Here is a 10,941-nt window from a genome sequence, read left to right as displayed (position 1 = left end):
TAAGGTTACTGTTAGATTTGTAGTAATTCTGGTCCAGGTTTGGGTAAGTCTATGTAAAGTCCCCACAATTTACAGAAACAAATGTGTGTGTGTGTGTGTGTGTGTGTGTGTGTGTGTGTGTGTGTGTGTGTGTGTGTGTGTGTGTGTACGTACGTACGTACGTACAAGGTCTATGCCACATTATAAGGACTAAAACCTGTTTATACCCTCACATTGTGGTAAATCATTAAACATTAATTTGAAGACATTAAGGGTTAAGGTTAGTGTTAGGCTGGTAGTAGTTCTGGTTCAGCTTTGGGTAAGTCTCCAGGAAATTAATGGATGTCTACGTAACGTCCCCACAATGCAAAGAAACAAATGTGTGTGTGTGTGTGTGTGTGTGTGTGTGTGTGTGTGTGTGTGTGTGTGTGTGTGTGTGTGTGTGTGTATCGGGTCTCCGCTCTTTACGAGAGTTGTTTTAGAATAATATCTGCAGTGGGAGCATGTGTGGTGTGTTAATGTGGGTTTTGAGAGCGTTTGGCTGCGCTCAGGCCAGACTGCAGTGGTTTTATGGGACGTTTATGAGCATTTGGCCGAGCTCGGGTCAGTATGGCGGACAGACAGGGTTACAAGCTTCTGCTGTGTCGCAGTAAATTCTCAGGTAGCACTTCTAATCCGAATTATGGGACTACGGCCTTTAACCCCAGTATTATTTAACTGCTGCCCTGCAAACGAAGTGAGGACCCAGACTGGATGGACAAAGCCCCTGCATGGTCAGATGTAATTTGCTCGTTTAAAACAAAAAATATTAAGACTAATTAGATGACTAACACGCAGCAAAGCAGTGACTTATTTTATACTTAAATAACTACATCAAACCTGCTCTGAAATGACTTATTTTCACAAAACACAATTGTTGTTTATCCTCACCCACACCTGCACACTTAATGTCCACCTAAGCTCAGTTACCATTAATGTTAAAGTTTACTGAGAATGAAACTGGATTCAGGCCTGAGCAATACTGTGTTATGCCTTCATTATATATCACAGAATTAGATGACAGTTAAAACGCTGCAGAAACATAAACCTGACAATTAATTTCAGGTTGTTTTGTTAATTTTTTCACTTAAACTGAGAAAAATATAAAATTTATTTCTGTGAATGCTGTAAAGCAATAAATAAACAGACATTTTAGCACAGCAGCCCCGCATCACCTTGACCAGGGGGTTGGCAACCCAAATGTTTAGAAAGAAAGAGCCATTCTGTCTAGCCTTTACAAAAATCTCACCACCTTGGAAGCCACAACATTTCATGTTCATTGTATTGTAGTAAAATACGTCTCAGTATGTGCTAATGTTTTAGTACAGGCTAAAAACATTTAAAAAAATGCAGATTTACTTTGATCCGCTTTAAGCTTTAGCTCAGCTGTAGCTGCTTTTCTCACATCTCTGGTAGGAAACTTCCTGCAAAGTAGAACCGTTTCTTGTAAAATGCCTCTCAGGGTTCGACTTTTTACGAAGCAGTAGTCAGCTTCTCGTTTGAATTTTTCAAGTAGCTAACTGCTGCACCATTTAAGGTGGAACAGAAATACTGGAGCAAGAAGCTGGCGAATGAGAAGCGACTTCAGCTTCGTGACTTTTTAGTGTTTCAGTTTCTCATTGCAGATTAAACGCATCGGGAAACCAGCTGGCGTGATTATAAACACTAATAAGTCCGTTTGTCTCCAAATTATCCCAGTTTGTCTTAAATCTCTCTCTTCGCCGTTTCGTTAACTACTAGCTGGGTGAGACTGTTGTCTGTGTTGCTATGTTGACCAGCAGTCTGTGCTGATCTTCAGGGTTAAAGGGCGAATCAGCAGTTCTACATTAACTTGAGCGTTTAAGACCATTTATTGTTAAACTGTGTTAAACGATCAGCAGAGCTTTATTTTACTATAAAGGACAGTTAAATTCTGACACCTCAGGCACTATTTCAGGTGGAACGGGAAATTGTGAACAAGAAGCTGGTAAATGAGAAGCTGACTCATAAGAAGTTGACGTCGAGAGGCGTTTTAAGAGAAGATAAGATAATCCTTTATTAATCCCACAGCAGGGAAATTCACAGTATTACAGCAGCAGCAGAGTAACAGGAGTAAGGCACTCAGTAATAGAAATGGGAAACAGTATAAACATTATAAATAATAAAAAATTAAAGCTAAATCTCTAGACTATTTGCAGGAAAGTAAGGATAATAATAAAATAAGAGTTGCATAGAAATCTGTATTGCACTTAGGAACATATTGCACAATGAAAAATGTTTGCATTCTGAATGTGTGTATATTGTGTGTGTGTGTGTGTGTGTGTTCTACTGGGAGCAGTGCTGGTTGAACAGTGTCACAGCAGCAGGAAGGAAGGACCTGCGATAGTGCTCCTTCACACACTTGGGGTGAAGGAGCCGGTCACTGAAGGAACTGCCCAGTGCTGCCAGAGTCTCACGCATGGGGTGGGAGTAGTTCTCCAGCCTGGATGCTAGCTTGTTCAGCATCCTCCTTTCTCCCACCGCCTGCAATGGGTCTAGAGGAGTCCCTAGGACCGAGCCGGCCCTCCTGATGTTTGTCCAGTTTCTTCCTGTCTGCAGTGGGGATGCTGCCACCCCAGCAGACCACTCCATAGAAGACAGCTGATGCCACCACTGTGTCAAAAAAGGTCCTCAGGAGTGGCCCCTGCACTCCAAACGACCTCAGTCTCCTGAGCAGGTAGAGTCTGCTCTGTCCTTTCCTGTAAAGTGCAGCCGTGTTGTCTGACCAACACAAGCAACTGTTCTAAAAGGAAAGTTTCCTGCCAGAGATGTGTGAAAAGCGACAACAGCTGAGCTAAAGCTCAAAGCAAAGCCTACACTAGTCCATCAGCACACACTGAGACATGTTTACAGCCAAGGTGGTCAAAGGACATAAAATATTGTGCCTCCCAAGGTGGTTTGATTTTTATTGAAAGGAGAAAATGGCTGTTCCTAACATTTGGGCCCCTGGTTGACAGTAGCATCAGTGAGGCTTTGTTCACATGCAAAGCCTGTCCAACGAACTTTCGTCCCAGCCCGAACAACTGATTCATATCTTAACCTTTAGCGTCTCCTATTTTTACATGAAAATCAATACAGTACAACTTTCACTTCCTTCACCACTGGCCATGCAGGACCTCACTCACCTGACCACAGGTGAAGCGTTTCAGTTCCACTGCCACTCGTTTTGCATTTCATGTTGCTGCTTCTCTTCCAAGCACTCATTTAAATACCTATTTAAATAGTCAGTGAGCGGCCTTTGAGTCAGATCACCCCACCCCTCACAGAGCTGGTAGGAGCAGGAAAAGGTGTTTTAATGGTTAATTTTGACTTACTGTGTTTCCCACCACTGCAGCATTTCCTCATATGTGTATATGATTTATTGTTGGTCATACAGTGAAGTGAAAAGGGGACACACTCTTTAGAACGGCAGTGCATAATTCTGATCACAGCATAACAGATTTTTAAATATTTCTAACACTTAAAATGTTTGTTTTAGAAATAAATAATAATAAATTTGCTTCTGTTTATAAGAGGAATTGATTTCCCAAAATTTCTGCGTAATTAAATCACCAGAATGTAAATAGAAAGTGTAAATAAATTAGGGGTTTTTTTTTCATTTGGATGGATTTTCTCATCATCCATCATCAAAACTCCATATAAACACTCAGAAGAAACATAGCGGTTCACTGGTGGTACACTCCTGATCAAAATCTTAAGATCAGTTAAAAAATGGCAAGAATTTGCATTTCGCACCATTGGATCTAGAGAAGGTTCTAAGTAGAGCTTCACAATGCAAAAAGAAGAAATGGGAGCAAGAGCCAAAAGATATTGAGCGGACAGTTTATTGAAAACTATTTAACTGAAATAGGATGTTCTTCAGCTGATCAAAAGTTTAAGATCATAGCTCAAAAAAAAAAACTGAAAACCCCCTCAAAACAGAAATCAAAGTGTTTAAAAAAGGACTCAGTAATGAGTAGCTCCACCATTCTTGTTGATCACTTAGGCATGCTTGATGCAAGTGTTTCCAGGAGGCTGGTGGGAACGTTGCTGCAAGTGTTGAAGATGGCTTCACAAAGGGCATCCACTGTCTGGAACTGATGTCCATTTTTGTAAACTTCCCTTGCCATCCATCCCCAAATGTTCTCAATTGGATTTAGATCAGGGGAACACGCAGGATGGTCCAAAAGAGTGACGGTATTCTCCTGGAAGAGGTCCTTTGTCAGGTGGGCACTGTGAACTGCATTGTCTTGTTGAAAAACCCATTCATCACCACACAGACGAGGGCCCTCAGTCATGCGGGATGCCCGCTGCAAGATCTCCACATAGCCAGCTGCTGTTTGACGCCCCTGCACAACCTGAAGCTCTATTGTTCCATTGAAGGAAAAAGCACCCCAAATCATGACGGCAAAATGCAGTCAGCACCAGTAATAGCCTTAATTTGGGTCGAGGATCGTCCCGTGTCTTGATGGACAGGCAATCGGATCCTGCGGCTCAGCGCTAGTGACATTTTTTTGGGTCTACCACTTGACTTTTTTGTTCCATAACCCTCAGGATCTTTCAACAGATGCAAAATGACTATCTTACTGCGTCCAACCTCAGCAGCGATGGCGCGCTGTGAGAGGCCTGTGGCCATCAGGAGGTCTTGACAGTGTGAATACTTGACAGAAAATGTTTTTGCAGATTTTGGCTTTTAAAGGCTGTGGTCTTAAACTTTTGATCAGCTGAAAAAAGCATGTTTGACTGTTAAAGCAGATGTCAATAAATTGCCCGCTCAAAATCTTTTGGCTCTTACTCCCATTTCTTCTTTTTGCATTGTGAAGCTCTACTTAGAACCTTCTTAAGATCCAATTGCGCAAAATGCAAATTCTTGCAATTTTTTAACTGATCTTAATATTTTGATCAGGAGTGTATTGTATAGCAAATAAAATGTGTTGTAGTCATGGTGACCCCTGGTTCCTATTACCACCACTGTAAAGAGAGTTGAACCATTTCACCCCAAACCACTCAGCTCAATGAATTAATGCAGTAAATTAAAAAAATAAATAAATAAAAATTAAAAAATGCTGGAGTTCATCGTTAAATTACGGAGCCCAGCTACTAACATCTCGTATAAATATAATGTGTGGCAACAACTTATTAACGTGTGGGAATAGGATTAGTCCTTGAACACAGCTTAATAAGGCAAGATTTTGTTCCCACACCTTACAATTAAGTCATGGCCACAACTTAATTATATTGTTCCCATGCATGAATATGGTGTGGCCACACATTATTGTTATTTATATGGGATGTCACCAGCAGAGCTCCACAGTAAAAACAGGGATTTACAGAGACTGTATGGGGCTCTTAAAACCACTTATAGCAAAATGTTATGTAGCAGGTCATTAGCATACTGAGTAACATTGGATTATTGAGTGCATTTAAAAACTCAATCATAATCGGATTTCTGCAGTTATCCGATTATTCAAATGGTCATGTAAACACTATACTCTGATCTAGAAATCCGCAAGAAATCTAATAAAGAGGCTGGATTTCAACTCAGTAATCAGATTTCTCAATGCATGTAAACCGTTACTCTGATTTCTTTTGCATTTCTCAGTCTGCAAATGCATGAGATCAGACGGTGGATGCAGCAAAACACACAGGAATGGCGCTGAAACAAACTATAAAATAAAAAAATGTTAATAAATATATATATATATATATATATATATATATATATATATATATATATATATATATATATATATATATATATATATATATATATATACATACATACACACACACACACACACACACACACATATATATATATATATATATATATACACACACACACACACATACACACATATATATATATATATATATATATATATATATATATATATATATATTATAAAAAATGTAAGTAAAACATAAATAAAAAACTGCAATGATGTGCAAATAGTTCATATAAAATCAACAAATCAAATACTAAAACAGAGAAATTTTATTGTTTTTTTGAAAATTATATACTCATTTTGAATTTAATACCAACGTTCCAAAAAAGTTGACGGGGCATTTTTATCACTGTGTTTCATCTTTTCTTTAAACAACACTCTGTAAGTGTTTGGGAACTGAGGAGACACTGCTGTAGTTTTGACAGTGAAATGTTTTCCCGTTCTTGCCTAACAGAATTTCAGCTGCTCAACAGTTCAGGGTCTTCTTTGCCATATTTTCCATTTCATAATGCTCCAAATGTTTTCAGTGGGTGACAGGCCCGGACTGCAGACAGGTCAGTTTAGCAAATGGACTCTTAATACAGAACCATGCTGTCGTAATACATGCAGAATGTGGTTTGACACTGTCTTGTTGAAACAATCAACAAGACAGTTTTTTTCTCTGAAAAAGACGCTGTCTGGATGGCAGCCTATGTTGCCAAACCATGTATATATCGTTCAGCATTAGTGGTGCCTTCACAGATGTGTGCTTCACCCATGCCATGTGCACTAATGTACCCCTAAACCATCATGAATACTGGCTTTCGAACTGCGCACTGAGAATAAGCTCAGTGGTCTTTAGCCCAGAAGACACATCATCCATGATTTGCAAAAAAAAATTTCAAATTTTGATTTGTTGGACCACAGGGCACTTTTCCACGTTCACTTTCATTCCACTGTCCATTTTAAATGAGCTAGGGCCCAGAGAAGGTGGCAGTGTTTCTGGATCCTGTTTATGTTTTCTTCTCTGCATTGTGGAGGTTTAATTACCAATTGTGGATGAATCAACAAACTGTTTTCACAGAAGTGCTTGAGCCCATGCAGTGATTTCCACTACAGAATCATGTCTGTTTTTAATGCAATGCTGCCTGAGGGCCCAAAGATCACAGCCAGCATGCTGTTTTTCTGGCTTTGTCCCTTGCGTACAGAGTTTTCACCACATTCTCTAAATCTTTTAATGATATTATGTACCATAGATGATGAAAAGCTAAAGTTCTTCGCCATTTCATGTTGAGAAACGTTATTCTTGAATCGTTGCACTATTTGATGTTGCAGTCTTTCAAAGAATGGCGAACCCGTCCTCATCTCTACTTCTGAAAGACTCTCTGAGATGCTCTTTATAACTAATCATGTTACTGAACTGTTGCCAATTAACCACCAGGTTTTTTCAGCATTAAACATCTTTACCAACCTTTTGTTGCCCTGTTTCAACTTTCTGGAACGTGCTGCTGGCATAAAAATTCAAAATGGGCATATATTTTTCAAATAACAACAACATTTCTCAGTTTCACAGCAGTGCTGCTGGAGTTTTTAAACGCTGTGTCCACTCACTGTCCACTCTATTAGACACTCCTACCTTGTCAGGCCACCTTGTAGATGTAAAGTCAGAGACGACAGCTCATCTGCTGCTGCACAGTTTGTGTTGGTCATCCTCTAGTCCTTCATCAGTGGTCACAGGACGCTCTTGGCTGGATAGTTTTGGTTTTCAATCAATCAGTGAACTAACAGAACCATGAAGAAAACATCAATGTTATCTTCTCCACTAAATTCAAGCATCTAGGTAGCGAGTTAGCTGCTGCTAGTTTAGTTTTTACCTTGTCTTTCTTATTTCTCTTGTTTGTCATTGCTTGTCATCGTGATGAACATTTGATATATTTGATATCTTAAACATTCCCGTGTGTATTATTTTATAAAAACCAATGAAAGTGGCTGCCATAGGTCTTAAACAACAAAGTTCGCCAGCTTCTCATTTGAATTCTCTGTTCCACCTTAAATAGTGCTGCAGTTCCACTGAGCCACCTTAAAGTTGGCGAATACGAAGCCAGCATCAGTTTAAATAAACAAATTAATCAATTTAACTCAATAAATGTATTAATTTACCTCAGTAAATGATCCTTCATCAACAAATTACCTCAGACTTTCTCTTGGCGATGCTAACTGAGCAGCTAACGAGCAGCACAGCGAAGCTAATCACCTATTACAGCTGCTCTACGCGTCCCAATCCACACACTTCCACACTTCGCCTACTACACTAATGAGTGCGCTTCCGATGATATATGCGCCATTTTTGTACACTACTTAGTGAGCTAATAAGCGCTTTGCGACGCGAGAAATACCGCAGCGGTAATCTCAGCCGTTTGGATTTTAGCGTTCGTTTTTCATCAGTACAACCATAATAGAACTAAGCCAAGTCATTACACTCAAACACACTGATTAATGTGCTTTAATAATTTAAAAAAGTGTTTAAGAAACGGTTTTTATTGCATTTGTTGGGGCCGTTGTGGCTTTGAAGCTTGAAGGGGGCGTCCAATATGGCGGCAGCGGAATACTATCGACAGCCAGCCCTAAAAATCCACACAATAAGCGTGTTTACAGCAAATAAACACTTAAAAAGATCTCCAAAGGTTCTTTAGTAAGGAAAATATAGAACCATGGACACTCAAAGAGCACTGTACAGGCATAAATTGTTCTTTGCATCATGAAGTGCTTTGGCAGATTTTTGGAGAATGTTCTATAGATGGTTCTTTATAGAACCTTTCTGAAAATGGTTCTTTATAGCACCAAAAAGGGTTGTTCTACTGTAACAAGCTTGACATCCTAACAGTAGAAGCTATATAGACACCATTTTCAAAAAGGTTCTATAAAGAACCATCTATAGCACATTCTCCAACAATCTGAAGAACCCTTTTGTTATGACAGACCATTTATGCATGCAAAGGGTTCTTTGAGTGTTCATGGTTGATGGAGAATGTGCTGTAGATGGTCTTATATAGAACCTTTTTGGAAAGGGTTTTTCATAGCACCAAAAAAGATTCTACTACTGTTATAATGTCAGGCATGGCACAATGTAGAACCATTTTCAAAAAGGTTCTACAAAGAACCACCTATAGCACATTCTCCAACAATCTGAGGAACCCTTTTGCAATGCAAAGAGCACTTTAATCATGCAAAGTGTTTTTGAGTGTTGATGGTTCTGTACAGAACCCTTTCTCTACTAAAGAACCTTTAAAGAACCATGTTTTTAAGAGTGTAGCAATGGATAAATGTTTCATTTTGGCTGGAGAGTAATTTTTGGTGTGTTTTATGTGTTTTAATGTATGCAGGGTGCTGTATAAATGAGGTAATTACTCCCAGACGTCCAGCTGTCCAGTACAACACTGTGACTTACCCACTCTACTGTGTCTGGCTGGTGTGAAGTGGTTGGCAGTAAACAGATGATTGAAAACAGGTGTGTTTAAGCAGGAGAACAGCTTGCCAGGGCTCTAGCATGCCTGGTTTACTGGTTTGCCTGTTCCAGCACACCTGATTAAACTCATCAGGTCCACTTCTGAGTTGAATCAGGTGTGCAGGCTGGATACTTAAAGCAATAATCTAGAGTACACAGTTTTCTCCTTTAGTCCAAATGCAGTCCATCAACCGAGATGTTTGGTGCTTGAAATTCACTTCTTAAGTTTTAAACTAGAGCCATGAGGCAAAAGTAGTTACCTACTTGTATTTACACATATTGTCCATTTTATCAGCTCCACTGACCATATAGATGGGTTTTAAAGACTGTAGTCCATCTGCTTCTTTGCACACTGTCCTTTAATGGTCATATTTGAGTGGTGGGTCATTTTCAGCACTGCATTAACACTGACATGGTGGTGATGTGTTAGTGTGTGTTGCGCTGGTCTGAGTGGATCAGACACAGCAGTGCTGCTGGAGTTTTTAAACACCTCAGTGTCCTGTGACCACTGATGAAGGACTAGAGGACGACCAACACAAACTGTGCAGCAGCAGCTGAGCTGTCGTCTCTGACCATTGTAGAACAGGGTGCAGAGAAATAGATGGACTACAGTCTGTAACTCTAGAACTACAAAGTGCTCCTGTTTGGGCAGTGGAGCTGATAAATTGGGCAGTCAATGTAAAAACAAGGACATGGACTCACAGACTTGATATTGTGGTTTCTGTGTGGTTTTAAATATAAAATATGGAATGTGCACCAAATTATGGCCCAAACCAGTTCTTCCACATATCTGACTAGGATGAAAGTCCAGCCAGGCATAGAGTGGACTCTCCCAGGGTGGAGACTTCTCTCACGGTTACTACAAATGTTTACTTACTGTGAAAAATTACAAAAATATCTTTCAGTACAAGGTACGTATTTCGCGGCATGTGTTTAACTGCCGTTCTTCAGTGTTTGAACACTTCACTGCTGATAAATGACCCGAAGAAGCAATTCATATAGATGGTCTAGGGTGTGTGGGGCCCAGTCATTATAGTTTTATACATTTCTTAGTGAATTTAAACCTAGTTCAGGGATGCAACGGTGAAACCTAACCTGTATGCAAACCTGTTATATAAATAAAGTTATGTAACATCATAGCACTCTTTCGTTACGACCTTTATGCCCCCATTTGTTCTTCAAGAGTTTTGTCAAACAACTCGAGTGGCTGTGGCTTTCTGGCACAGATCTGCTAAATTGGCTGGTTTTACCCTGGGCACGTTTACCCTGACAAAGGAGGCAAGTGTGAAAAATTTGTCATTAAACGAGGCAAGTGGGGACTGGAATGTGTTTTTTTTTTCGTTTATTTGAAACTGACTATTGCCATTAGCAGCACGACCAAACCATGGCTGTAGGGCGTAAAGTACTCTCTGCAGTTCTCCTGGAAATGGAAATTATTTTTAAACCATAGGCACCTAAAGTTATTTTAAGTTTGCTGTATATAATTACTGATAATTAAATTTTATTTTATTTCTTAATGTATTAATTACATAATTGCATGAAAAATTCACCTTACACTGAGTTTACTTTATGCATCAATACCGAATACTAGTACTCATATGGTCCGATACTGTGCTCACTCATTTCTACTCGATCTCATAAAAGGCATAGAATCCCACTTCTGACACCAGTGACACGGTGTGACATAAGCCAAGTGTACACTGCCATGCTAAT

At 39.6% G+C, this 10,941-nt stretch overlaps 1 long non-coding RNA gene across 1 annotated transcript in view; it reads right to left on the bottom strand.

The window, feature by feature from the left end:
• The window catches only part of LOC108412032, a 10,179-nt gene extending 2,784 nt beyond the window's left edge, over positions 1-7,395 (bottom strand). The window contains exon 1 of the long non-coding RNA XR_005131687.1: positions 7,360-7,395. This is a non-coding gene — a long non-coding RNA (uncharacterized LOC108412032). The remainder of the gene's footprint in view (positions 1-7,359) is intronic.
• Between the last annotated feature and the right edge of the window lie 3,546 nt (positions 7,396-10,941).

This window comes from Pygocentrus nattereri, chromosome 17 (genome assembly GCF_015220715.1).
Source record: "Pygocentrus nattereri isolate fPygNat1 chromosome 17, fPygNat1.pri, whole genome shotgun sequence".
Taxonomy (NCBI): Eukaryota; Metazoa; Chordata; class Actinopteri; order Characiformes; family Serrasalmidae; genus Pygocentrus; species Pygocentrus nattereri.
Note: the sequence above shows the minus strand (reverse complement) of the source record. Positions and strands in the feature narration are given on the sequence as shown.